Source organism: Gopherus evgoodei, chromosome 9, assembly GCF_007399415.2.
Source record: "Gopherus evgoodei ecotype Sinaloan lineage chromosome 9, rGopEvg1_v1.p, whole genome shotgun sequence".
NCBI classification, from domain to species: Eukaryota; Metazoa; Chordata; order Testudines; family Testudinidae; genus Gopherus; species Gopherus evgoodei.
Window position 1 is genome coordinate 7,708,920 of NC_044330.1, and position 27,303 is coordinate 7,736,222.

At 43.2% G+C, this 27,303-nt stretch overlaps 1 pseudogene; it reads right to left on the bottom strand.

Moving 5' to 3' along the window:
- Nucleotides 1–10,969: 10,969 nt before the first annotated feature.
- Nucleotides 10,970–27,303, bottom strand: part of LOC115657335 — a 42,864-nt pseudogene continuing 26,530 nt past the window's right edge.

The following is a 27,303-nucleotide window of genomic DNA, read 5'->3' on the forward strand; positions in this document are numbered from 1 at the left end:
TGAAGAGCGCTGGATCTTATAGAGAGCACTAAAGTAGATTTCAGTTGATGTTTTATTATTTGCATTTTGATTTTTCTCCTCTTCAACTTTTTCTTAAAATTCAGAAAGCTCTTCCCCCACAGGCACTGTTTTTCCTCTCATTCTAACATATCCCAACATGCACTATGTGGGTAAACTCACTGATTAGCAGAGAGTTCCCCTGTGAGAATAAGGCAAATCAGTTTTAGGCATTATTCAGCAAATCTCTGTGGTCATCCATATTTTTATTCTGTAGGACAAATATTTACACTGGGAGTGAGAGAGGTAGCTGGATGGCATGAGACATGGGAAAAGCTTGAAAGGAACCACATTGGAACTGGCATTTGGATCATCATGTTCCATGTGGAGTTTCCAGAGAAAGAAGTTTAGTTTACACTGTCCACAGATTTTGAATAGACTCTTCAAATTCTACACTGACAAACTAACCCAGTTAAGGTTAGAATTGCCAGTGCCGTGATAGGCACTGACTCCATGGGTGGTCTGGGGCTCAAACACTCACAGAAAAATATATGAGGTATTCTGCACCCACTATCAACAGTGGTTTAGTGCCCCGGGGGCTGGCTGCCAATCAGCTGTTTGGTGGGCCCCAGGGCGCTCAGCAGAGCAGCGAGCATGTGGCAGGAGGTGCTTGGGGGAGGCAGAGAGGAACGAGTGTCGGGCACATAAGCGGGGGGCTCAGGAGAGGGGACGGAGCAGGGGTAGGAAGAAGCAGAGGGAGGGCAGGGCCTCGGGAGAAGAGGTGGAGCAGGGCACCCACTGGGGGGGAAAAGTCAGCACCTGTGAGTGCATTTACCTATTGAAAATGGTAAGAACACTTCTTGGTTCTCAAAGTCTCCATCTTTGTCCAGGAAGTGACCTGGGTTGAACTGTTGAGGTGTCTCCCATTGCTCAGGGTCATACAGGACAGAGGTTAAATTTGGGGAAACGACGGTGCCCTGCAAGGAGGAAGCCGTTGATTCGCTTGCATGTCTCAATCTCTCTTCATCGGGTAGAGAGAGATGGATAAGGGAAGTTACTTTGACAATTTTCAGTCCTCATTTATTTCAGTGTGCAGAAGATCTCATGGCGATGAGTAAACTGGGAGTTGTACTGTACAGTAACGTTTTTACTGCAAATTGTCATTTTCAAGGCTGTCACTGGCAGCCACCCACGTTACTGGGAAGTAACAATATTATGTCACCAATGGCATTAAGCCCCTTTTTACTTCCAGTGTTAGAGCTTCTCTGGTGGAGTTGCTCTGTATAGTAGTTAGTTCCAAACCCTCACACCTTGCTTTGGGGTGAAGCACCCTCCCACAGCCTTAGGGGAGGCAGCAATTTACCCAAAAATCACTACAACATCTTTATCAGCAAAGACACAGTCCCAGTGCAGTGCCCCCGACTATCAGTCCCTCAGGCTTTGTCTTTGTTGCCAGAAGAAGGCCTGTTTTTATTGCAGATTGCTACTATTCTTTACCTACCCACTGTAAAATCCTAACATTACCACGGGGTTGGAGCATTACCACAAGGTACACTGCGCCAGGTCAACCACAGGCGTGGAGTACAGTGCTGACCTTGCCAAGCTACCTGGCAGTAAAAACTACAGGTGCCTTGTCTCCACTGGATTTTACAAAGACATAACTATCAGGTGTTAGTTATTTCCCTGGAAAAAAACCCACCTTCTGGACAGTGAAGCCGCAGCCTGGTCTACGCTGAAAACAACCATCAGCAAATTGCATCTCTCAGGAGTGAGAAAAATCCCCACCCCTGAGAGATGTAGCCGTAATGGGAGGCACACTCACTGCCAGGGCACAAAGTTGTGAGTTTTCATCTCCAGTGCCCCTTGCAGGCCATCTGCCTTTGCATGCCATTCAGCCCTCCGACTGAGATATGCAAGTCCAAACCCCTTCCGGGGTAACAAAATGTCTAGGTGTAGTCTGAAGTCTCAAATAATCCACTTGTCTTCTGGACCTGGTGCTCAACTCTTTCTGGGGATCCCACTGCCTTTCCCTGGGTCTGGTAGCAAGCATTGTCCTGCCCAAACTAAATCTCCTGAGGTCTCTAGCCTCAGTCTCTGGTGCTTCAGCCCTTCACAGGAGCCAGCCTGCTGATCTGCTCCCTGTGGCTTTTTCCCTCAGCAGGATTCCCCTACTGCCTCCCTTCCCTAGGGACTCCTGCAGTTTACTCATGGGTCTCCCTGCTCCTTACAGGCCTTATCTCAGGGCCTTCCCCACAAGAGTCTGGTCTGCTCTCTTCCAGCCTGACTTCACCAGGCCTCTCCCAGAGAGGGAACTCCCCCACTCCTTTCTCCTGGCTGGGTCTTCTCCCCAGACCGAGGCAACAGCTCTGTTTAAATAGTTCTCTCTCCCAGGCTCTCTTCTGAAGGTGTTATGCAGGTTTCCTTTGTGGAAGAGGACTGATAGGTCAGATACAGAGCGACTGCTTTCTGAACAGTGTTCACCCAAAGATGACGGGATGTTTTTGTCTTGTATCATTTTCCTGCGTGAATTCATTTGAGAGCACGGTGATTGTCTGGTTTCACTCACGTAGTTGTTATTGGGGCATTGAGTGCACTGGATGAGACAGGCCACATGTTGTGATAGGCATGTGTAAGATCCATGGACCTTGCAAAGTATGTTGTGGGGGAAGTGGAGATGGGAATTCAATGGAGCTATGACAATTGACAGCAGCTGAGGAGTCTGTTAGAGAGTTGGGGGAGACAAGGCCCTGCACCTCCGGCTTTCTGCAATTCACCGTAACTCTCAGCCAGCCAGTAAAACAGAAGGTTTATTTAGATGACAGAAACACTGTCCAAGACAGGTCTGGCTGGTACAGACAACAGGACCCCCTAAGTTAGGTCCATCTTAGTGTAAGGGGACTGTTATCCGCTTACTAACATTCAGTGGGAGTGTTTTGGTTGCTAGCTCCCCGCACTAAAAGGGAAGGGATCGATGGCAAATCAGGACCCTGAGACTGACAGTCTCCAGAAACAATGGCCAGCCAAGGGGGGGACCTTGGGCAAAGGGCCCAGCACAGAAAGACACCCCCAGCCAAGGGTCCATGCAGGCCAGGCTGGGAGGGAGATCTTAACCTGACGGAGGGCTGGCACTGGAAAGAAGGGTCCCAGCACCCAAAGCCCGGAGGTGTGTGGTCACCACCATTGCAAGTGTCCAACCCGCAGCATCCCTGCAGCACAGCCAGTGCCTGAGAAGGAGGCCTGGGACCTACAAGGAACAGACTGCAAAGTGCCTTGATGTCCAGAGACACTGTTTGTAATGTTTCCTGCCACAGAGCAGGGTGAGGTGTTTTCCTATAACCTTTCTCATTTTCCTTATTCTTTTCTTTAAATTAATTGTTAAGTAAACAACTTATATTTGCTTTAAATTGTATGGAATAATCAGTGGGTCAGGGAGGTGCCCAGTGCAGAGAGGGTACCCCGGAGTGGGGACACCCTAGCCCCCGTCCTAGGTGACCACAGGGTTGGGCGGTCAAGCCCCCCAGGAATACTGGGCCCAGCCTCTTTGGGGTTACGAGGACTCTGCCAGACAGGAGAGAGGAAGGGGAGTCCTCAAGGGCAGGGAGGCCTCTGGGTAAAGGAAGTGGGAGCGAGGAGTCAGATCCTTTCGCTAGCCCACTTCACTGGGGTAGCACAGAAGCCAGGAAAGTTACCCACAATAGTGGGACCACTCCCCTGCTTACATTAGGGGGCCAGAGAAGGCCAGGAGGTCTGTCTGGCCTCACCTCCATTTTCCCAGCCAGCCCCAAACTGAAACTCTCCAGCCCCTCCTCTCCCTTCGTCTCTTTCCTGGGCCAGGAGGTCACCTGATCTCTTTGGACTACAACACCTTCAGTTGGCACCTTTGCAGGGGAGGGGCCCAGACAATCAGTTGGCAGGAGACAGGGTGTCGGCCATTTTCTGTGCAGACCCTTGCACACCCCTGCCCTCTAGGGCTCTGCAACAATCGCACACCCTTATCCCACCACCTAGATACTTAAGAAATGCATAGGGTAAACTGAGGCACCCACATAGTATTTAGAGAAAACATAAAGAACATTCCCACTTCATCACAGAGCCGCTCCCTGGCTTCTACAAACAAAGGCACTGAATAGTTTGTGAGCATATTTCAGCAGTTGTTCATTTAGATCAGTGGCTCTCAATCTTTCCTGTATTGAGCTCCCATATTAAAACAGGAACCAGTTTTGCAGCGCCCCCATCTCCAGTCTAGTCATAGACAAAGTGAAGATGGTTTTCATCCTCTGAGCCTATCTGCAGCCCTCCCAGTTGAGAACCCCCAATTCAAGATGATCCACCATTCACTATTTGTTATCTGTAGTTCTTGATGGCATGCCGGAGTGAGAGGAGAATAACAAGTGAGGAATAATGAAGAACATGTTTTCAGATAAGCACTTGTTCTACTAATATTCACAGAGCTTTCAAAATATATTAACATTTGCATGATTAAGCCAACAGTCCAGTGCTTGTGGACAACAATAGTCTGATCACTGGAATAACAGTGGAGTAAATACCCCATGTTTACTTCCTACACTATTTGCAAATCTCTTTGTATAAGTCAATCGGCTCTAATATTCTTTTAGAAGTATTTTTTGTTTTGGAATATCCTGGACAGTGCACATTGCAGGGATAGAGAGCAACGAAATCCCATTAACTGTTACATCTCCTTTCCTTTTCCTTTTACATAGATTGTAGAATATCAGGGTTGGAAGGGACCTCAGGAGGTCATCTAGTCCAAGCTGCAGCTCAAGGTAGGACCAGTCCCCAGATTTTTACCCCAGTTCCCCAAATGGCCCCCTCATGGATTGAATTCACAACCCTGGGTTTAGCAGGCCAATGCTCAAACCACTGAACTGTCCTCTAACCTCAGCTTTTCTAAAGATCTACCCAGATCTACATATGATGAAGACAACTTGGTTCAGATTATATTTGACTTTTTCTTGGGTGGATCTGAGACCTTAACCACTACCCTGTGCTGGGCCTGCTTTATATGGTGCTTAATCCAGACATCCAAGGTGAGAAGGATATGCTTACCTTACCATGAATCTCATTCATGTAGTAAATTAGCCAATTATGAGCCTTTTTGTAGAAGAATGCAAACACTAGTGGTGGCTGAATACGGTGAGCTACAGTCAGAAATGGATGCATGCGGGCAAGATTTTCACTCTCTGGAAACTTTGTTTTACTGAGTGCTGTCAGAATACTCCACCCTGTACAAACAACGAGAAAAACATGGTCTCGACCTCCAGGAGCTCACAGCCTAAATCTAAAGTAGACATAACAGTACCCATAGTTGAAGACACTCAAGGCGAAACAGAAATTCACCCTCTATAGTAATATTTCTCCCTGTACAAGTTTCAGAGTAGCAGCCATGTTAGTCTGTATCTGCAAAAAGAACAGGAGTACTTGTGGCACCTTAGAGACTAACAAATTTATTTGAGCATAAGCTTTCCTGGGCTACAGCCCACTTCATCGGATGCATGTAGTGGAAAATACAGTAGGAAGATATATATATACACACACAGAGAGAATATATATATACACACACGTGAAACAATGGGTGTTACCATACACACTATAAGGAGAGTGATCAGTTAAGGTGAGCTATTATCAGCAGGAGAGAAAAAGAACTGTTTGTAGTGGTAATGAAAATGGCCCATTTCCAGCAATTGACAAGGAGATGTGAGGAACTGTAGGGGTGCAGGGGGGGAATAAGCATGGGGAAATAGTTTTACTTTGTGTAATGGCCCATCCACGCCCAGTCTTTATTCAAGCATAATATGATGGTGCCCAATTTGCAAATTAATTCCAATTCCGCAGTCTCTCATTGGAGTCTGTTTTTGAAGGTTTTTTTGTTGTAATATTGCAACTTTTAGGTCTGTAATCCCTGTGCAGAGATCTCTCTTCAGGCTGCCAAAACAGAGCATCAGTAGCTGCTACAGAGCCAGCTGCTCCATCTTGTACTCTTGCTGTCAGAGAAAGGAAAGGCAGAGCTGATAAACTACGAGCAGACCGGCCAACCTGGATCAAGAGATAATGAAAAAAGCTTCCTTCCTTCCTTTTATTCTTGAGCCCAGTCTGAAAGCTGCAGAGATCCCTGTGTAGAACTCAGGGCAGGTCTACACTTAAAATGTAGCCTCAGCACAGCTAACCCCCTCCTCTGGCCATTTTGTGCATAGCACCAATAGTCTGATGGGCTGAGACTCTTGAACCAATTCACGAATAGTTTTGGGTTGACCAAAACTGCATTTTTCAGCTGATAAACATTTCACCCAGCTGTAATTTCAGTTCTGTGGGGAATGCGTTGCTCTCAGCACGTTCTATCAGTTTCCAGTTATATTTTTTTTAAGTTGGGTCTTTAAATAAATAAACAATAACCAACGTATTGCAATGTGTATAACAGCAAATAACAATGTCAGCACTAATTATCCCCTTTACTGGGTAACAGGAACACCGTACTATCTAGCAGTGTTAACATTTGTAGGCAAATGGCAGGAGAGGGACGAGGACAGGAGGAAGGTCAGAGAGGGATGTAGTTGCACAGGGGGGCAGCAGCATTATGACTGGTTAAGACAGGTTGCCCTCCAATGGGAAGTACTGATGTAGCTATATCCTGTAGATCCACACACTCTCCCTCCTTCCTGGGAAAGGGTCCTTTTCTCACTGTTGAGGATCTCTCAGGGGCTCTGTAACCGGGGTGATATTCCCATCTCCTCTATGGGATCAGGATACCAGTAGGAACATTTCAACTCACTATCAGATTTTGTTGTTGTTGTTGTTGTTTCCTGAGTTGTCCCCAAGAACAGGGACGTGTCTACTCATTATATTCACTGTTAGGAATGATTTTGTGGTGATCCTTCTCACTCTCCACAGCATCACAGATGCTCTAATTTATCCCAGCCAGCTAATTTTATCATTGGGGCCATTCTGCGATCCCAGGATCACTGGGCCACAATGTACTCGGGCCACCCTTTTTCCTTCCACAAGACTGCTCTCCCTGTTCTGCCACATTCACAACACCCAGGGAATCTTCTACGCAAGGAGAATCCCCAGAGGTTGCTTAAGCCCATTTTCCATCCTGTTTGTTCCGCTAAAGGAGTGCAATGGGAGTGGAGCAGGACCAAAATCCTGGCCAAATCTCACTTCCTTGACAACATCTTTACACCCTTTAACCTCCCCCTCCCAAAAAAAAAATTTAGAATGTCTGGAAATGAGCAGTTAAGAGATTCAGCTTGTTTCCCAGAGCGACACAATCTTACATCAATCACCACCCACCCAACCTTCACTTTGGCACTAAACAGTTGCAAAAACTATACACAAGGATCAAAGGAACAAATGACTAGGAGAGTGTAAAATCCCATTTCTTATCCAAGGGGCCTACTTCCAAAAACCCGTAATAATTTTCTTTCACCCTTGCAATAAATTGGAATAAAATCTGTAACTCTTATTCTCCTAACAGAGCCACATACTAAGGACCATTTACCTAGTGAAAATTATGTTCACCAGCCTTAAATAAACCATCCCTTTCTAACAGGATCAGGCCAGACTGTGCCTGAGCCATCAGGGAGTGGAGGGTGCAAGTCAGGATTCTGTGAATACCTTTGAGCTGCCACTGTGTGCAGCTGAATAAAGGCAGCAGGATTCCACCATCATCACAGGTTAGAAAAGAAAAATGGTTATTTACCTGTACAGGAACTGTTGTGCTTCCAGATGTGTTGCACATGCATACATTGCATGGCAGGTGCTTAGGCCCCCAATGCAATCGAGTCAGAGACTTTTGCCAGCAGTACCAGTAGACTGTGCATGTGCTCCTGCTCTCCTCCTGCTTTTAAGTGAGGGCATAAAAGAGGCGTGTCCATCATCTCTCTTGCCATTCCTTCACACTTCTATATGTAACGTCTGAAGTAGCTGGGAAGCAGGGGAGAGTTGTTGGAAGAACAACAGTACTGTACAGGTAAGTAACCATTTTTTCTCCATTAAGTGATTGTGCAAATATACATATACATCAGCGTTTCCCTTACAGGAGGAGGAGCTTCGGATCTTCTGAACAGAGAGTGTAATGCCAACTTGCCAGAGTTGGCTTCGCCACAAGAGACTTGAATGATGGCGTAACGAGTGCAAAAGGTATACAAGACGACCACATCACTGCCTTGCAGATATCAGCTACTGGAACATTGCCCAGAAAGGCTGACGAAGTGGACTGAGCCCTGGTGGACTGAACCGTTAGGAGAGACTGTAGCAAGACTGGAGCCAAGGCAGAGAGAATCATCTGAAAAGAGGAAGAAGGACCCGGCACAGATGAACCTACCAGTCTCAACAGCCCTGAAGGAGCCGGAGTCAATGATGGTGCCTCAGACGGGACTGCACTTGGATTTGTGAAGCCTTGATCTCATGCCAGAAGACTCACCAGAAAGCTTGGGAGAGGCCTGAAATTTTGTGCTCTTGTAAATGTCAAAATGCCTAGAGCGCTTTGACGAGGCTGGTGGTAAAGATTAAAAGTGTGATGCTTGTCATCAGACTTGTGAAACAACTGGAGGGGACTCCTGGTTGATTTTGAGTTCCCTTCTTCATGATCGGGACTTGGCACCAGTGCAGGATGAATCAATTCTTTCATGAGGTGACCTTTTAGAAGAAAGTCTCTCTGGTTTTTAGTCCTGGTGAGGAATGAGGTACAAATAGGGCATTTATCCCTCACCTGGCCCTCACCAAGACAAGTCAAGGAACTCTTCTGACTATCTGCGACAGGGATAACAGCCCTGCCTGTGGCACGCTGCTCAAAACCTGGGGACTTTTTCATACCAAAATCCACCAGGAAACTGCTAAACTATAACTAACTAAGTACTAAATACTACTGACTATAAACACTAAAACTGTAAAATGCTGGCTAACTGATGCAAATGCTACAGGGACCTCCAACTCTCGCCATGGGCAGTGAGAAGGAACTAAGAGAGAGGTGGTGAGTGCCTCTTTTATGCCCTCGCCTGGCAAAAGTTTCCAACTCAAAAGCACTGTGCACACAGACACCTGCAATGGAATGTATATGGGCACACTCACTTGAAGAACAACGGTTACCGTACAGGTAAGTCACCATTCTTTCTTTTCTAATCTTTGACGATGATGGACTCCACCTGCCGGGACTCACCTGCACCCAAGTAGCATTTCAATCGTATTCACTGATTCCTGACATCATCAAAGGTTAGAAAAGAACAGATGGTTGGAAGCAGTGTCCCATATAGGGGCAGATATTCACTGCTCTGCTACTGGTTCTTGAGTCCGGATCAAAGACTTACCAGAGGGACTCCAACCAACCAGTCTTGCAAATGAAGCATGGACCCACATTCACTTTTGGAGAAAAACATATTATGCAAGGAGCTATAAGTTAAGAATAACATTTCTAAGGTACCCCCCTCTCCACATGAACTAGATGCACCTGACTCAGCCAGTCATTTTTTATTTCTCGCTTTACAATAAATTTTGGATAACGGTATGTCAATAAGATCATTATTCCTCACAATGTGCCTTCTCCTCCTGCCTGATCCTGCAGTGAGATGATAAGAATCTGTACATTGCCCAGTTGCTGAGGTCACCTACGAGCACTATGGATTCACTGCAAGATTGAGCAGAAAGGAACAATGATGGACTGAGAAACAGCAGGCCCTGAAGAAAAGGGGTGAGAACTGAAGAGATTTGTTGATTTGTACATTTATGTCTATAGTACTGAAAAGGTTACAACACAAAATGCTAATCCTTTGGTGAGCTAGAAAAACATCTGTGCTCTAAGGATTAAAAACCAACACGTCTGAAAGTTTTATATTGTTGAAAGTCCCTCTTTAAAAATGTATTCCTTTCCTTCTTCACTAGTCATAACTACTGTCTGTTTAATTCTTATAAACATCAGGTTTCATATGAATTTGACGCATCCCACATTAAAAGGAGATGGAGTTTAGCAATCAGGTTGATTTTCACATTTGCAAATGCTTTAACCACAACTTTCCCGAGCATGTAAAACTACTTTCTGCTACCAATAAATTTCACTTATTTCCTCAACTAGCCCATTAGACCGTCAACCCAACCGGAGTGTCTAAGAATAAATACCTTCATGCAGAGATCACGATGAAACTGAAAATTGATATGCACCCAGTTTCCAACAACTGGGAGGGAAATTGGTCCAGGAGGAAGTTGTTCTCCTGTGCCTCTCGCAACTTCAGAAACTTCACAATCAGAAGAGAGACAATCAAGGTTATGAGAACCTGACTTATTGTCAGCATTTCATTGCTTTTTAACTACCTTGTCTGTAGCTAAACAAATCTATTGCAGCTGTGAAAGCTGAACCTCCCTGATGCTCTACCAGTTCTTCCTGCAGAGATCTAATTCCATACAACCTCTCTGCATTTTCCTCCCTCTGTGCCTCCCTTGTTGCCACTGCCCTTCCCCTCCTGCTTTTATTGTGTTTAACACCTTTTCAGATTAAAGCATAGTAGATCTTTATGCGAAGAAACACTCAGTTGCTACAGATTTACAGTAGTAGCACATAGATCTTTACAGATTCAACACCTCAATTCACAGTTCACATACATGAATTCCAGGATTTATTATATTAAAACCCTGTCATCTTTTTAATAAATGACAGCATCTCCCTTTTTAAATTCTTCCTCCCACCAGTTAGTTTTCAGATCAGTGAGAAGTAAAGTCAGACTCTAAATTTCTTTGCTGTAATTTTTTAATGTGTGGCACATCTGGAAGAAATTTACAAAGACTTTTTGAGCACAAGACAATGATGAAACAGTTGCACTGTTCAGTTGCATTGCCCAGGGTCTAACAGCTTGCAATAATGTGTGACACTGACACCAGAAAAAGAATAAGAGCTGCAAGGAGGAAAGTAATGGGGTCAAGCAATCTTGATGAATGATTCTTCTCCTGATCTGTGATGCACTGCAGCCTAACGAGGAACAACACAGAGCTTATATGGCTGGGGCTGCATCGTGCTCCCCAAAACAAGCTTTGTGCTGATTTTCTTCACTCCCTTTGGGAGGGTGAACGTGAACGCCCTTAGCAGGTTGGCAAAGAAGATGAAGAGCTCACTCCTTGCCAGCTGCTCCCCCAAACACACACGGGACCCTGAAGAAAAGAAGGGGAAGGACGGTAAGTACTCAAGGATTTCTGTCTCCACAGGCCATCTTCCAACTTGCAGGTACTTTTCAGAAGCAAGATCGTTCATTCTCATCAGGAAGCAAACTGACTCCCGGATATCACTGCACCTGCCCCCACTCATCAGCAAGAACTTGGCACCTATTATAGGTGTTTATGTGGCTATAATCACAAGCGAAGACACTATGAAAAGGTGGCTGTCTACTGATCTTGACAGATTTATCTGTGCAATGCTGATCATTATGGGGAATGGGTGGCGGGGCTCTGCTGCTTGAGTTGGGAGAGCTTACCATACTCACGGGGTTGTTGATGTCCAGTACTACTAAGCTGGAAAGGTCAACAGCAACAGGCTACTGTTATACACACACACACACACACACAAAGGGTGCTGCCCTTCAATTATGAAGATTAACATGGTCATCTTATTCTGCTATATATTTCCAGGCACTCTCAGAACTGTTTGATTTTATCCCAAATCTTCTGTTACACAAAGGCATATTCACAATGTGAAACTCTTCCGGTGGAAGTGTAGAACTGATAAATGAAATTGTTTTTAATTGTTCACTTTATTAATGTAACTTCTGTTCACCATTCACTACACTTGCCTACACTGTAACTTCTGTTCCACATTGTAATTCAAACCCCATTTTAAAATACTCACTCCATTTTGTAAAAGCTTCCTCCAACCTTCATTTTTGCAAACCCTGCTGTAATCTTATTAGTTTAGTTTAGATGTGTGAATGAGGTATGTATGAATGACGGAATCAACCTCCAGCCCCAGCCTGTCCTGATGAGATAAAGTTCAAATACCAACGGCTGAAGACCTAGACAACAGCCCTAAACAAAGTAAGAAGCATCCACCCTAAAAAGAAAAGGACAACAGAACAACAGAAGGAAGATCAAAGCCAGGTTCAAGGCTGAAAGTCACGCCTGCAATTGATGGGTGATCAATCTAAACCCAGAGGCAGCATGACACAGCAAGACCTATAGACTTTGAATCCAAACTAAAAGCCTTTAAAAAAGAAGGGTGAGATGAGAGACTCTGGGTAACATTCTGCTGCCAACATGGAAGAACATCAGTGCCTGCCCAACAGAGACCCAGCTTGTCCTTGTGCCTGGCTTTCCTGGCCAGTTAGCCGCCACAAGCTACGAACCCAAGCTACAAAATCAAGCTATGAACTTAAGCTATCTTCAGGACTGGTAACTACGCAGCAGCTGCAGAACATCTGATGGATGTGTGTGTGTGTGTGTGAATGTGTATGTGTGTATAGGTATTAGGTATAATGTGTGTATATAAGAATTAAGATATTAGTTATTAGTCATAAATCAAATTGTTATCATAATAAATGTGGCATCTTTGTCTTGTCCCCTTTAATAAGATCCTGCTGGTTTGTACTGGTCTAATATAATTGATATAACAGAAGAAATACTCCTTCTGTACACATGGTGATGATTTATATCTCCACAGGCTACCTTCTAACTTACATGCACTTTTTAGATGCAACATTGTTCATTCTCACCTGAAAGCAAAGGTATTTTTGCTGAACTTGTAATTTTCTCTTGGGACTAATTTACTGAACAATACAAAATGGTGTGGGTGTGTGTGTGTGCATGCGTGCGTGTGTGTAAAGTTTTTTTAAACTAAACTACTAAGTTCTACTAATAAACACTATAATAAACTGACTACTAAAAGAGCTAAGGGGATACACTTGAGGTCAAACTCAACACAGACAATTGCAAAGGCTCCATCTCAGGCCAAGGTTTCTGAGAAGGAATGAAGAGTGGTTCGCCCGTGCAATGCTGCATAACAATGGCATGGAGCACAAGACTGCATGCATGCGCCAAACGGACACTGCTACGAAATATCTCCAATCAAAGGCGCACAGGGCATAGCACACCTAGAGGGGAGCACCCATAGGGATATTACTCAAAGAAGTGTTTATTGGTCAGTGCATTTACCTGTTGAGAATGGTAAAAAAGCTTCTCTGCTCACAAAATTTCCTTTCTTAGCCAAGAAACGACTTGGGCTGAACTGCCGAGGAGACTCCTATTTCTCAGGATCAAAGAGGATAGAGTCTAAATTTGGCACAATGAGGGTGCCCTACAAGGAAGAAGCAGTTGGTTCAGTTCTCTGAGGGCTGGTCTACGTAGTGAGTTTGTGGGGTGTCATTACTTGGCTGTACCAACCTGGCCTGTGTAGACCCGCTGGCATACACTAAAAGTTCCCTCATTTACATGAATGTAGTACGATTTGAAACTGGAAGGATAAGGGAATTTCCAGTGCATGCCAGCAGGGTCCACATGAGCCACTTACTGCACGGCACACTCATGTGGAGTAGAATTTATTCTCTGCTGGTGTAGACAAGCCCTGAGTCTCTCTCCATCAGGTAAGTCAATAAGGAGAGGGACATGGACAAATTTCAGTTCAAATTTATTGCAATGTGCAGAAGGTCACATGTCAGATTTGTCTGTCACATGTTTTGGATTTAAATGGCCTTTTTTCAAAACCAAAAACTCATTTGAAGCTTTCGGTTTTTCAAAATGTTTCCGTTTTTCATCAAAACCAACATTTTTTAAATGTATGGGGTTTGTTTTCTTATTCTTTCTCTCTCTTCCCCCCTCCCTTTTTCTCTTTTCTGCCACTGAATGCAATAGAAGGGATAATGTCTAGTTTTGTCCAGTTTTTCCTTTTGCCACCCTGTAACTTTTCAAAGCTCCTCCATATTTTAAAAAGTTACATGGGACCAGAATTGTAGTGTTTCATTTGTCCTTTTGACAGTCTATAACTTTTGCAAAGTAGAAAGTTCAAAATGGTTAGAAAGGTATTTTGAATTTTTTCCCCAAAACAAACAAAAACATGGTTCCGTTTGGAACCCTGCAAGATGGGAACAAATTTGAAATTTCAAATATTGTAGTGAAATGGTTTTTCCATGTTTTGACCAGCTCTAGTCACACAGTGACAAGCCTGTCTCCCCAGGAGTAATTCAGAAGATACTGGACATTAAACTGTTTATTTCAGACTGTCATTTTCAAGCTTGTTACCGGCAGCAGCCACGATACAGAAAAGCAATAATATTTATGTCACCAGTGATATGGAGCCCGCTTTTACTTCTAATATTCAAGCTTTGAAGACACTGACAACAGTTGGGCTGTTTCAGCATTTGCTAGAGAAGCAAATTTCCTAGAGGGCCAATTCAGAAAAGCACGTAAGCCTATCCTTCTTTTGGAGATCATTTAACTATATGCTTCACTAAAAGAGATTCTTAAAATCCCAGAGACTTAAACAGAGCTTAAGCAGGTGCCTTTAATACGGATGCTTACCTGAATCAGGCCTCAGTAAGAAACTTTATAAAAAGAACATGAGAGAGACTGTAATATATTTGGAATCCTGAGTTGACATGGCTTCCTAATGCACTACACCCCTTCAGTGGGAGAAGGGGGTTATGAACGTGCAGAGAGATGGCACCTCTTTCACAGATATTACACAGAAGACAAGCATATCGAAGTGAACAATCTTTACCTTTGGAATCGGAAATCCCTGCAGCGTTGTATCCTTCCCGCTTTCTCTGGGGATCGTAATTAAAATAATGCTACAGTAATGCTGGATCTCATGAATCGGCATTTGTGTAGGGCAGGTTCTTCCGATCCTCATAGCAGATTAACAGGAAGGGACCCAGCACAGTGTCCAGCTCCTTCTGGACCTTCTCTGAGGAAAAGCATTCAGCTTTAGAGATGGAAGAAGAGCATATATTCTGCACACTGTGTATTTATTATGGGCACTTTCATTTTCCTTTTGACTATTATAATGATAAGAATACAATAAAGTAAATAATTTAAAGGATTTTAATTATTTGAAAACATAAAAGTAAATAAAGAATAAGAAGATTTTAAAATTCCAGAACAAATGACTAAATTATAATTTGACTTTTCACATACTTCTGGGTTGCATCTTCAAATATTTCATTTGAACAAACACTAGGAGGCAGTAAAGTCTTACCACCTGCCCATTCCCCATGAGATAGCTGATTTGGGGATCTTTTATAAAATTAGTCTTGCCAGTTGTCGTATTTCTAGTTAGGCTCTGAGAGTGAGCCATAAATAAACATTAACTGTTTATTAAGAAATTAATTCAGTGACACAATCAAGGAATCTAGTTTGCCCTCGTAGGAGACAGAGCGACAACACATTCAGACCACAAGAAAAGCGCTGCATCACCACAAAACTCTGAGAGCGGGAATATACTCCGAGAGCAAGATAACATTACCTAGAAACTACTGAGAGCTAATGAACCCTTCACTGGTTGTCACATACCCCACAAGAGGTTACTCAGCTTACAAGTGTTAAAGGTTTAGTACAGCAGTTAAGTAATAATTAACAAGGATTAATTTCTGACGTTCAATTAAAACTGGAAGTGCGTGCGTACGCCTCCGCTCCAACATTCCAGAACCAAGGGTCCAAAAACCTTCCCCTCACTCAACTCAATTGCTCTCTGAACCCTGGCACACACTTTCGATCTCCGATGCTGAGGGGACAAGGGAAGGTCAGTGTAAATCTGGGGAGGCATTGCATTCAGAAAGCAAAAGTTACTCCAGTGTATAACCTCTTTTGCAACCTTAATTGTAGCAGGTACCACTAATGCCAACACGTGGCCTGTTAACCACATATCTCACCAATCACAATTCTATACTATGCAACTATACCCCACCCCCATGGTCTTCCAGCCTTCCTTTTACCTTCTCTTTGTCCAGCGGAGGGCAATGAAAATAATCAGGGGGCTGGGGCACATGACTTAGGAGGAGAGGCTGAGGGAACTGGGCTTATTTAGTCTGCAAAAGAGAAGAGTGAGGGGGGGATTTGATAGCAGCCTTCAACTACCTGAAGGGAGTTTCAAAGAGGATGGATCTAGGCTGTTCTCAGTGCTGGCAGATGACAGAACAAGGAGTAATGGTCTCAAGTTGCAGTGGGGGAGGTCTAGGCTGGATATTAGGAAACACTATTTCACTAGGAGGATGCTGAAGCACTGGAATGGGTTACCTAGGGAGGTGGTGGGATCTCCTTCCTTAGAGGTTTTTAAGGCTCAGCTTGACAAAGCCCTGGCTGGGATGATTTAGTCGAGCAGGGGGTTGGACTAGATGACCTCCTGAGGTCTCTTCCAACCCTAATCTTTTATGATTTCTCCTTCTCTGATATAATCATCTCACATGTTGCTATTAATATTATTATGAAAGAGAATACTATTTCTGCTACCCAGCAAAGGAGAACACTATCATTCCAGTTATACTTTTCTGAGAGACCACTGCACGGGACAATTTACTCTAACTTCATTGCAGAGGCCAAACTCCAATTTTGTTTGGAGCACCTTCAGCTACTGTCTCACAACATTAGATCTGTATTAGATTGAGACTGAGAGAGCACTGAAGCAAAGACTGTCTTCCTTAGTGTCTATACCAGACTGAACACTCAGGCAACAGTCAGTAAAAAATGAAATATATTCCCAAAGAATGATGATCCTGAAATCTTATCTGCATCTCTGGCTGCAACTTATCTAATTTAGCAGCTACTAACAAGCAGCTTTAGTACTTGCACTTTTTTTTTTAATGTGCAGTTCTGCCAGTTTTTGTACTTCAATCTTATGCATGGTTTGTGTGTGTCCCTAACTCACCTTGGATGTTGGGATAAGCCACCATATAGAGCAGTGCCCAGTGCAGAGTGGTGGTTGTGGTCTCTGTACCTGCCAGACAGAGGTCAAAAATAGACTGATTCATGTTGTCTTCATCATACGTAGAGGCGGGGTCATCTTTAGCCTGCAGATGTCAATCAGAAAGATGATGTTAGAGCACATAGGGTAGGACTACGTAACAATGAACCTGACTGCATCCCTGGGATGTGCACTGTATAATATTACATAACAAAAACACTTCTGAAAGAATTAGACAATCAAGCTGACAGAATAATACAAAGAGATTTGCAAATATTTTATTGAATAAATATGGAGAATTTGTTCCAGTATTATTCACATTGTCATGTTACTTGTTCTTCCAAACCCATCAAATTTGTAAATCCACTTAGTATTCTGTCTGTTAAACCTACCACCTATTGTAGCTCACCACGTGCCTCCCTTTCAACAATAGGCACAGAGCTAGTCCAGCCAAAACATAGCCCTCGTGTTTTCATCTCACCTTCCTTCTGTCCAACCCTTGCCCACTTGTGTGTTTCATCTTTATGTTGCATATTGTCATTAACCAAGATTGTAAGATCTTTAAGGCAGGGACTGTCTTTATCGTTCTTAATCACACACACACACACACAATTATAGAATATATATATTACACACACATACAGAATTACATTACAAGAACATTTTTAAAGTTGCAAAGTCAAATTGCAAGGTTCTAACTGAAAAGTTGGAAAATGCCAGAATTAAGATTGTCTATGCAATCTAAATCCAGCCCCTTTGTGCATATGCATTATGATACATTATTGATTACATGATCACATACAATTTTTTCCATACGACCATTGCCTCATTCAGTGCACGATAGATGGTGCTTTGAGGATGAATCAGGGCTGTTGTCTGTATGGATCCGAACCAATAATCTACTTGAAAATTACAGCTAAGTAACTCCTCTTTCTCCTTTGAGTATTGTCAGTTCAAATCCCCACCCTCTGGAGGCTCATAAACTATATTAACCTGACAAGGGTCTCCCATCTCTCTATTTATGACCCACACAAACAGCAACACTCCTAGCGATGCTGCTGCTAACAGTGCCCAGGACTAAGTTTATGACGGAAAGAGATAAAATAAGTTCACTCAAGGACTTTTACTAATAATGAGGAAATAAGACTGAGCTCAAACCCAACCACCTTTATAACATGATGCCAAAAAACCACTTGTTTTACATTAAAAATCCTTTAAAAAAATCTTCTCACAATAAACAAAGACAAGGAGTTTCTAATGCTCACACGCACTAAACAGCAAGGAAAGCTGATAGAGGAGATGAACAGTAGAATCATTTGGGAACTCTGTTGAGCACAATGCTATGTGACTCATAATTAATGCATTTAATTCTTAGATGCTACAGTGATCAGTGCCCCAGAAGCATCAAAGATTAAACAAGCTGACTGACCAACCCTGATCAATTCAGTTTAGCTCCTAGCCTCTGTTTCCCTGTCTATAAAATAAAAAAGCTAGTACTTAGTTCACTTGCAGGAATGCTTAGAGATATATTAGCGAATCTTTGTAGGCTGCTTTGAAGACATACCTCACGATGTAAGTGCTAAGTGTTGTTATTTTTAAGCTGCCTGTTTGTCATGGAAGAAAGCATGAGTCAGAGAGGCAGTTAAATAAGAAAGCGTCACAGGGCATGATCTTTTAATATTAAAATGTTTTTCATTTGGACTCATGTTTTTAGATGTTAATTTTACATTAAATATAATTTTATACCATTTGAAAATATTTTCTAGTTTTAAATACATATTAAAATGCACTTATTTAAACCCCTAAGCACTTTTCCTTAGAACTAATGTAAAATATTTGTCTTTGTAATAAATCAAAAATACATTTCTTTAGACAATATGTACAACAAATCAGCAGTCTCACCTCATCCCTTGAAGCTTATATCAACTATAATTTATGCAAACAAAATATGTAAACTCATTAAAAACTCATTCAGCACTGTAGTGAACTATAGAGAGTTACATTTGTAAAGCTGCCTAAGGGAGTCTTACTGAGTTGGGGCTTGTAAATATGACATAGACTGCGACTGTTTACAAAAGAAAAAAAAAAGTAGCAGTTTTACTCCTGAGAATCATGACCAGAGAACACAGGAATTTCTTCCTGGCTTAGACCCAAATCCATCCAATCCAACATCCTGTCTCCAAAAGCGGCCGCCAGCAGATTTGTCAAGTCCAAGAAACTCCAGTGGAAAAACATGGAACAAATTGCCTATAGAGGAAGTGTCTACCTAACCCCCTGTCACTCACTGCTTGTCTTATGCCTTGAAGAACAAGGTCTCATAGTCTTTAAAAACACCATTTATTTTATCTAGTCTAATGTAACTGTGGATGTTCTCCTCTAATCCCTTTGTGAATCCTGCTTAACTTTTGACCTCAGTGATTTCTCATGTAAGAGTTCCAGCCTGTAGCACTGTACAGCTTTAATTAGCTTGATTAGCAATTTTTCAAATAATCCTTAAAGTTTACCTTTAAATAAACAAAAACAAACCAAGGAATATTTTGCATTTAAAGCCGGAGCGTCTCTTTACAGAATTCTGTTTGCACTAGGTGGCTATAGGAGGTTTAATGGTGCTTCAGGGGAGCTGCAGTAACATACTCACTTTGGCTATCTGAGCCAGATAGAAGTCAACGAAATCCTGTGGTTCGTCTGGTATGCCTCTCTCCTTGTGGCTTCTGATCTCCTTCCTTATGAAAGAACGCACAAACTCACAGCAAGAGTTACCTTCTGTTGAGGTCCTGGGAGATGATGTATGAGCCAGGGGAGAATTTCAAACAGCTGTGGAAGAGATCAATGGAAGGAGCTGAGAGTTACTTAACATTAGGTAATGGTAGATCTCAGAGCAGACATGATGATTGGAGATATACCTATCACCTAGAACTGGAAGGGACCTTGAAGGGTCATCGAGTCCAGCCCCCTGCCTTCACTAGGAGGACCAAGTACTGATTTTTGTTCCAGATCCCTAAGTGGTCTCCTCAAGGACTGAACTCAGCCTGGGGTTTAGCAGGCCAATGCTCAAACCACTGAGCTATCCTTCCCCATTTTGGTAGTGGAATCAGTTAATTTATAACTCCTATGAGTACATTTCAGCATCATACAGAAAAATAACATTGGGAACATGATGTTTATATTTTGGGACTGAGAGTTCACATGCTGCATGATTTCTATCCCTGCGTTTACAAAGTGACACCTCAGAATTATAGCCTAATTCAGCTCAAACATTGCCTAGATTATAATTGCCATGACAATGCTAAAACAATCACATTAAGACACTGGGAGAGCAAGACGCAGCCTTCTATAGCAGAATCATGGACTTTTTTTTAATCCGTCTCAGCGGCTTATTAAAAAAAGTGATATGTAGGGCCAAATTCTGCCCTGACTTCAATGGGATTGCACAGGGTGAAAGGCACAGTAAAATCTGGCCAATAAGATTCAGAATACACTTGATATGTTTAAAGAACAGGAGTACTTGTGGCACCTTAGAGACTAACAAATTTATCTGAGCATAAGATTTCGTGGGCTACAGCCCACTTCTTCGGAAGCCCACGAAAGCTTATGCTCAAATAAATTTGTTAGTCTCTAAGGTGCCACAAGTACTCCTGTTCTTTTTGCAGATACAGACTAACACAGCGGCTACTCTGAAACTTGATATGTTTAAGGATCTTTTGTGTCCCTGCATATTTATGCAAAACTTTCAGAATCAGATGCAAAATATCTATGTTATAGATACTTGAGGCACAGAGAATAGAATGGGAGGTGACAGCTCGTGAAATGTATGCAGGGTTCATCTGTTGCCCTGTTCCTTAGCAGCCTGAATTCAAGTCGCTCAAGATCCCAGGTACCAAACTTCCCTATTCTCAGGTTTTCAATCAATTCCTCCCTTATAAGTCAATAGATCCAGGATGGCATCTCCCTGGCACATCTGCTAGAGTGAAAATGAAAAATTCATGAACCAATTTTAACGATACAGGTTGGACCTCTCTAATTCAGCACTCTCTGGTCTGGCAACATCCGGGATCCAGCATAATTTTATTTTATGTTTTTTATGCTTTATCTACTTGTTTCCTTGTGCCAATACAGTAAAATTGTGTAACAACCCTAACACTTTGTTATGAAGAGAGCCGGTTGTTGTCAAGGTGTGTTGTCTGATGCTACCGGTGTGGTGCTCTGCTCTCTCCTTGTTTGTATCACTCGGCTGCGTGTGTGTGTTCCCTCTGTGTGCTGCCCCAGCTCTGCGCAGATAGCTGACACAGCAGACCCGAAGAGAACCCCCAATGATCACAGAGTCTAGTAAGGTACGAAGGCACTTCGGCCAGGTTTATTGCCGTATTGGATACAATAATAGTTCCCTGTAGGTTTCTTAGCCTAATTCAGGGCATACTACGAATATGTACCCACGGTCAATGGACTTGGCTCAGTCAGTGGCGGGATTTTCCACTGCCCCCCCGCCCAGACAGACACCGCCCCAAGGATGCATTCTTATACACAGGTACAAACAAGTTACACATCACTCCTGATGTATTGAGGTGCAACCCCTCTACGTAGTAAGGTGCCACCTCTTACCTTGTACATGTTGGTTTGATCAAAACAACTCTATCCATCATTTTACCCTTTTGCCCCTGTCATTGGGATGGGTCGGCCTGTTCTTTCTTATCTGTGGAATGTTCCAGTATAAGGTGTTCTGGTACCGTGATTATACTTCGGTATGCCAGGTGAATATCTGTTTATGCAACATCAGCCCTTTCCTTGCCAACATCTGTGAACCGAGCCGGCCTTCAGCTCACAGCTTGACTTTGCTTTCTAGCTAAGTCTTAGCCATTACTTTAGTTCAGGCCTCAGGCCTCATACTGGGCCTTTATCAGGGCCTTCACTTACTACATTCCCCTACTTTTTGTCTTTTTATGGGGAAGATGTTTACCCATTGTCCCGGAAAAGCATAATGCATGGACTAAAGATAACCCAGTGGGCTAAACACTGTTATGTGGTTACCTTATTTTACCATCCATACACTCATGCCCCCTCTGTTCTTGTAGTCTGCACATTCCCTCGTACGACTGTTAGACAGATTTCATTATCCAATTATCTTTTAGTCCCTTACGGTGGGCCTGGGAATGTTAGGCCAGGGACCATAAGTACTTGGGATTAGTAGCCTATCTGGTATTTCATCGAGGGCTTCGTGGGGACATACAACTATGCCCAGGATATAAATGGAAATTATTGCGTATATGATTTATATATTGGTCTTATACATATATAAGTTTGAGTGTATGTATATGTATGATATAGTGATTAATATTTAAGTAGTATTTGAGTATAACACTTTAACCATCACTAAAAATATATATATCAGCAAATTTAATAACTTGCCTTGCATCACAGTGAGAGTTTGTCTAATACACATGCTTGGAAAATCCAAGATCAATCCTAAGCGTTTAAAATCTGTTTTATCCTCCAGATTGGGAGACAATTACAGCACTTGCAACTACAACTTGAATGAATAGTTTTAAATATTGGCTGGGCACAGTCCAAGGAGCAGCTACAGCACAGCAGGCTGCAGAACAGCAAAAAATGAATCAGGCATTTGATGAACACAGTGATATTAAGCAATGGAAAATTAGAGATCAGGTAATGGCTAAAACTGAACCAGGTCCCAAGAGAAAATTTCCAAAGACAGAATGGTGCGGACCTTGGCCCACTGTAGAAAAACTAGGACCCTCACTGTATTTGATTAACATAGACAAACAGCCCCACTGGAAGCATGCAATGCAATTAAAGGAATATAAGGGTTGAACATGCATGTTACATGTCTGTGCTTGCTTTACAGAAAAATATGCAGGATAAGCAAGTGCGGCAAGTACCATGGAAACCTTCCATCTAAATAATGGAAGTTTTATAAGCTTTAACCTCAGAGCTCCATCTGCACCCCGCTTACTGTTACATATTGCGTGGGGACAATTAAAACGCTTTGAATTGACTAGACCCTACCCAGTCAGACAATTAAGGGCGAAGAGTCAGTTCGTTTGGGGCATTGGTAATACCCTCACTATTTGGTGGAATGATGTAAACACTTCCATGTGGACATTGGAACAAGAAGGAAAACAGCCGCTGTGGATGGTAGGGCCAGGGATCTCATGGATTAACAACGTACCTATTGTCCCCTTGGGAACAAGATTCCTATTCTTAAATCCACTAAGCGATGAGGTCATACTGGCTTTGTTAAATAGGGATTACACCCAGGAAGAGCCAGCAAAAATAAATAAATGCAGCTAATCTACATGGTCTTATATCAGACACTATGGCTCTAAAATACTGCTGCCACCAAAAAAAAACCTAAAACAAAAAAAAAAACCACACCACACCACCCCATATCACACAGTATAACCTCTATTATGTATATGTAAGAAAGAGGCGAGTGTTGTTTTGTATTTTCATAGGTTAAGATGCCAACATGGATTTGGATCGTGGCAGGCATTTTGGTAATAGCCCAAGAGTCAAAGGGACTGGCAGATGTCATCAAAATCAACCGAACATATTTGGTGACCAGATCCTTCCGGGTCGAAACAGCAGATAACCCTAACGGATGGGAGACAACTAGCCAGCAGCACCCTACCGGGACTGTGTTGAAATTGGTGTGTGAAACTGAAGGAAAGCAACAATTGGAAAACATCCTCAGGGTATCGCCTTTCCCAATCCTGATGGCGTGGGGATGGAAAGTTAATAACAGTGGCCAAACTCAGCTCGTTCCCGTCCCAGAGTTTGAGGATGCACACAAACAAATTGAAAAGGAACTAACTTTAAGTAAAGAGACACAGGGGGAGTATGCATGCTGTTGGAAAGTTGATGTTATTGTAAATTGTAAACCCATGGATATTTTAGCTCTCCCTCCTCCAGTTTCAGACAACAATGTTCCCGTTATTGCACCACAACACCATGAGCATAATATAAACAAGGAAAGAAAACAAGCAACTTCGGAGATGGAGCACGCTCTAATGGCACCAAAGCAAATTATGGAGGACTATCTTACAGTAATGGTGGGGGAAGATCTTACTCTAACATGCATTATACAACCACACCTGCTCCAGACCAATACAGTTTCTCTGGATTGGTTTCGAGCAATAAACCCTGTAATCAGTTATATTGAAGGGCAGGTAAAAACATATGGGGATTAGTTAAATAGGGTGGAATTTACAAATGTGCAAAATAAGTGGAGTGCATCAATCCGCATCCGTAATATACAGCTAAGGGATGCAGGTACATACACAGGGACTCGGTCTATAACCCCAAGTATCAGTAAATGCATTTACCATGTGCAGGTTTGTAAGGATGCCTGCCCCACTACAGCCCCTACACCACCTCCTCCCTTTCCTCCATACATCGATACTACCTCAGAGGAAGAATGTCCACCTGTACAGCCATGGCCTATATCAGGAATTTTCCTACACCCCACTACGGAATATATGGTAGAAAATGTAGGATGGTTTTATGTGCCATTGAAACTGGATTTCGCAGGTATGGCCATGCCAGAGCAGTGTCCCAGTCATTATAAGAATTGGTTTAACTCTGAGCTGCAAATGCAGTTACAACTCTGGAAGGGCTCTCAAATTGTCCCACAGCAAAATAGAAACAAAAGAGATCTACTGGGAACAGCCCTGGGAGGTTCTAGCCTTGGCATGTCCCTATGGAATTCAGCAGATATCGAAAATCTTAACTGGAAAATAAGCACCGTGATGGACGGAATAGGTAAAGCAGTTAAAACAGGGGGAAGGGGGGTGTTAGCAGCTTATTAATGGACCAACATGCAATCACTATTGACAATATGCATGTAATTGCCCAAGGGTTTCAACACCTGAATGCCACTAGTTTGTCTCTTATTAACAGTATACAAAACAATGACGTTTCATTGGCAGTGGCCTGCACGGCCTATGGCAATAGGGTAATAGAGATAGTACAGCAAAGTTTACTGCAGTTGCAGCTTCATAATTGGCCACGTATTTTAAACCATGCCACCATCATGAACCAAATACAACGACAGGGCAGAGACTATATGATGCCTATTTTTCTACAATTCGCTAAGTTCGACAGCATTCCAAAACGAAATCAAGGGGAACGCAAATGCATATACCTCATGATGGCAATGCCGAGATGGGTACAAGAGCCAGTTAAAGTATACTATGCTAATAGCGTGGGGACTCTGGTAGATAAAACATATGTGCAATACTACCCCACTGTGCGTCTAGTAACGGAAACTGGCTCAGAAATCAATCAGGTATGTTGTACAAAACATAATGGATGGTGGTTGTGTGACTGCTATGCCAAAATTGACATTAATGCCACTAAAAAAGGCTGGGCACGACTAGTACAGAAGGAATTGGTTAATGAGGTAGTGCGCATTCAGGACATGGCCTGTGCCATAGGGTATCATAATTTTTCCATAAATGGCAATATCTGCCCCACAAATGAGGCAGGATTCTGTGTACCAGTCACCAGCATTATTGAGATAGGAGCCCATGCTTTCTGGCCAACAAAAATGGGTAAGGCTGTCACTGAAACGGTTATTATGCATGAACAACTGCAAAGCTTATTGGCTGATCTGTTTCCACCTGTAAAATTCTTACATTTAGATATACATGAATTAGTAGCAAGAACTAAGGAATCCCTAATACCAATAGCCCACTTAATCCAGCAGCAAATGCGTGAGGTGGACGAGGTTCAACAAGCGGTGGAAACACCCTGGTGGGCAATCCCCAAGGATGTGACTTTGCATCCAGTAGTCCGCACTCTAAGCATATTTCTAAGGGGGAACCAGGCCCTAACTGTTGTGGTTTTAATAGGAATGTGTTGCTATATGATCCGTCAAACAAGATGTGCCAAGTTACAAGGTCGAGTAAATAAGGGAATGGAAATGGCAATCAACACTGTCGTTGTACACCCAAACAATCACGTCAGGGTCACCAGTGTTGTCAAGGTGTGTTGTCAGATGCTACCGGTGTGGTGCTCTGCTCTCTCCTTGTTGGTATCACTCAGCTGCATGCGTGTGTTCCCTCTGTGTGCTGCCCCAATTAGATTGTCTCTCCCTGCAATCGCGCACTTCTCATGAATGGTATGCATTCCAAACTGGAGGGGTAGTGTTTTAACATTATACGTTTGATTAGTTCCAGATATTCCCTGTATTTGCACTGACTCTCCAATTGGATATGCCTCAAAGTCATTTTTTACTATAGGAATTCCAGCCCCCGTGTCCAATAAAAAATCTACTAGCCCTTCCCCGACTCAAATGCTTAAATGGGGGCATCCCCAAACATCTACTGTCATGGGTTGTTGAAAAATGCATTCCGAGTCGTGGATAGGGCTGTCCTATGCTACTGTATCAGTAGCGATTGGGTCGTTCAGTCCTGATGTCAGGACCGTCGCCCTAGCTACTTTTGTCACCATCTTATCTTTTTCCTGTTGAGACTCCTTACCAATCATACACGCCTGCAGCTGTGCCTGCAGCCGTTCAATCTCTCCTTTTAGGTTTAAATTTTCCTGTTTTAGAACACCGTGAGGCACCCACGCATTCTCTCTATCACCTCTATTTAGTCCACGACCTCTCCAACCCCGGCCACGACCACGGGGAGAGTATCCAGGACCCTCTGTTTTCCACTGTCCTAACTGAGTACGCAGCTCATTAACAGGAGTTCCTTCCTGCTGCTTAACTGCCGTCTCTACCTTTGCAATCCATTCGTCCCACAGTACCTCTTTTCCTCCATTCTCACACCAAGCATTCATCCAGTCTGACACACCAGGAGGCAATGCCTCCAGAACAATTTGCTTTAAATCTTCCAAGTTGGTAGACCCTCCTGACAACCTGGCATAGGTCTGAATTCTGTCTGCCAGCTTAGCTGGAGCTTCCCCTGACAACCTTGCAATTCCTTTAAGGGTTGCTAACTCACTAGACAACTTAAAGTGTTTCTGAACCACGCGTTTAAGCATCTGTGCAACATCATCATCAAAACCGAGGGTATGACAGTTCAGCGGTCCCAAAAGAGTTTGCACCAAAATTGGTTCCTGCAACATATCAATTCCTACTGCTTTGAGTAACTGCGAACCTTTATGGAGCCATGCCATAAACTCATTAAAATTTTCAGAGGGGGGAGGCCCAACAGCTCCGACCAACGCAGTGAGTTCATTAACCTTTAAAGCGTCGAGCCTGGCTGTTAAGCCGTTCACGCGTGGTGGATGGGGGGTATATGGGCTTTTATATTCCTGATTTCTTTCCCTTTCTGCATAGTTACGGCGGGGCCACAGTTTTTTTAAACACTCGGTTAAATTTTTCGTTACCGTGTCCACTTCATCCCATACCTTTAAATGAGGGGGGTTATCGGTACCTGGGGTAGCATCGAGGGTGAGGT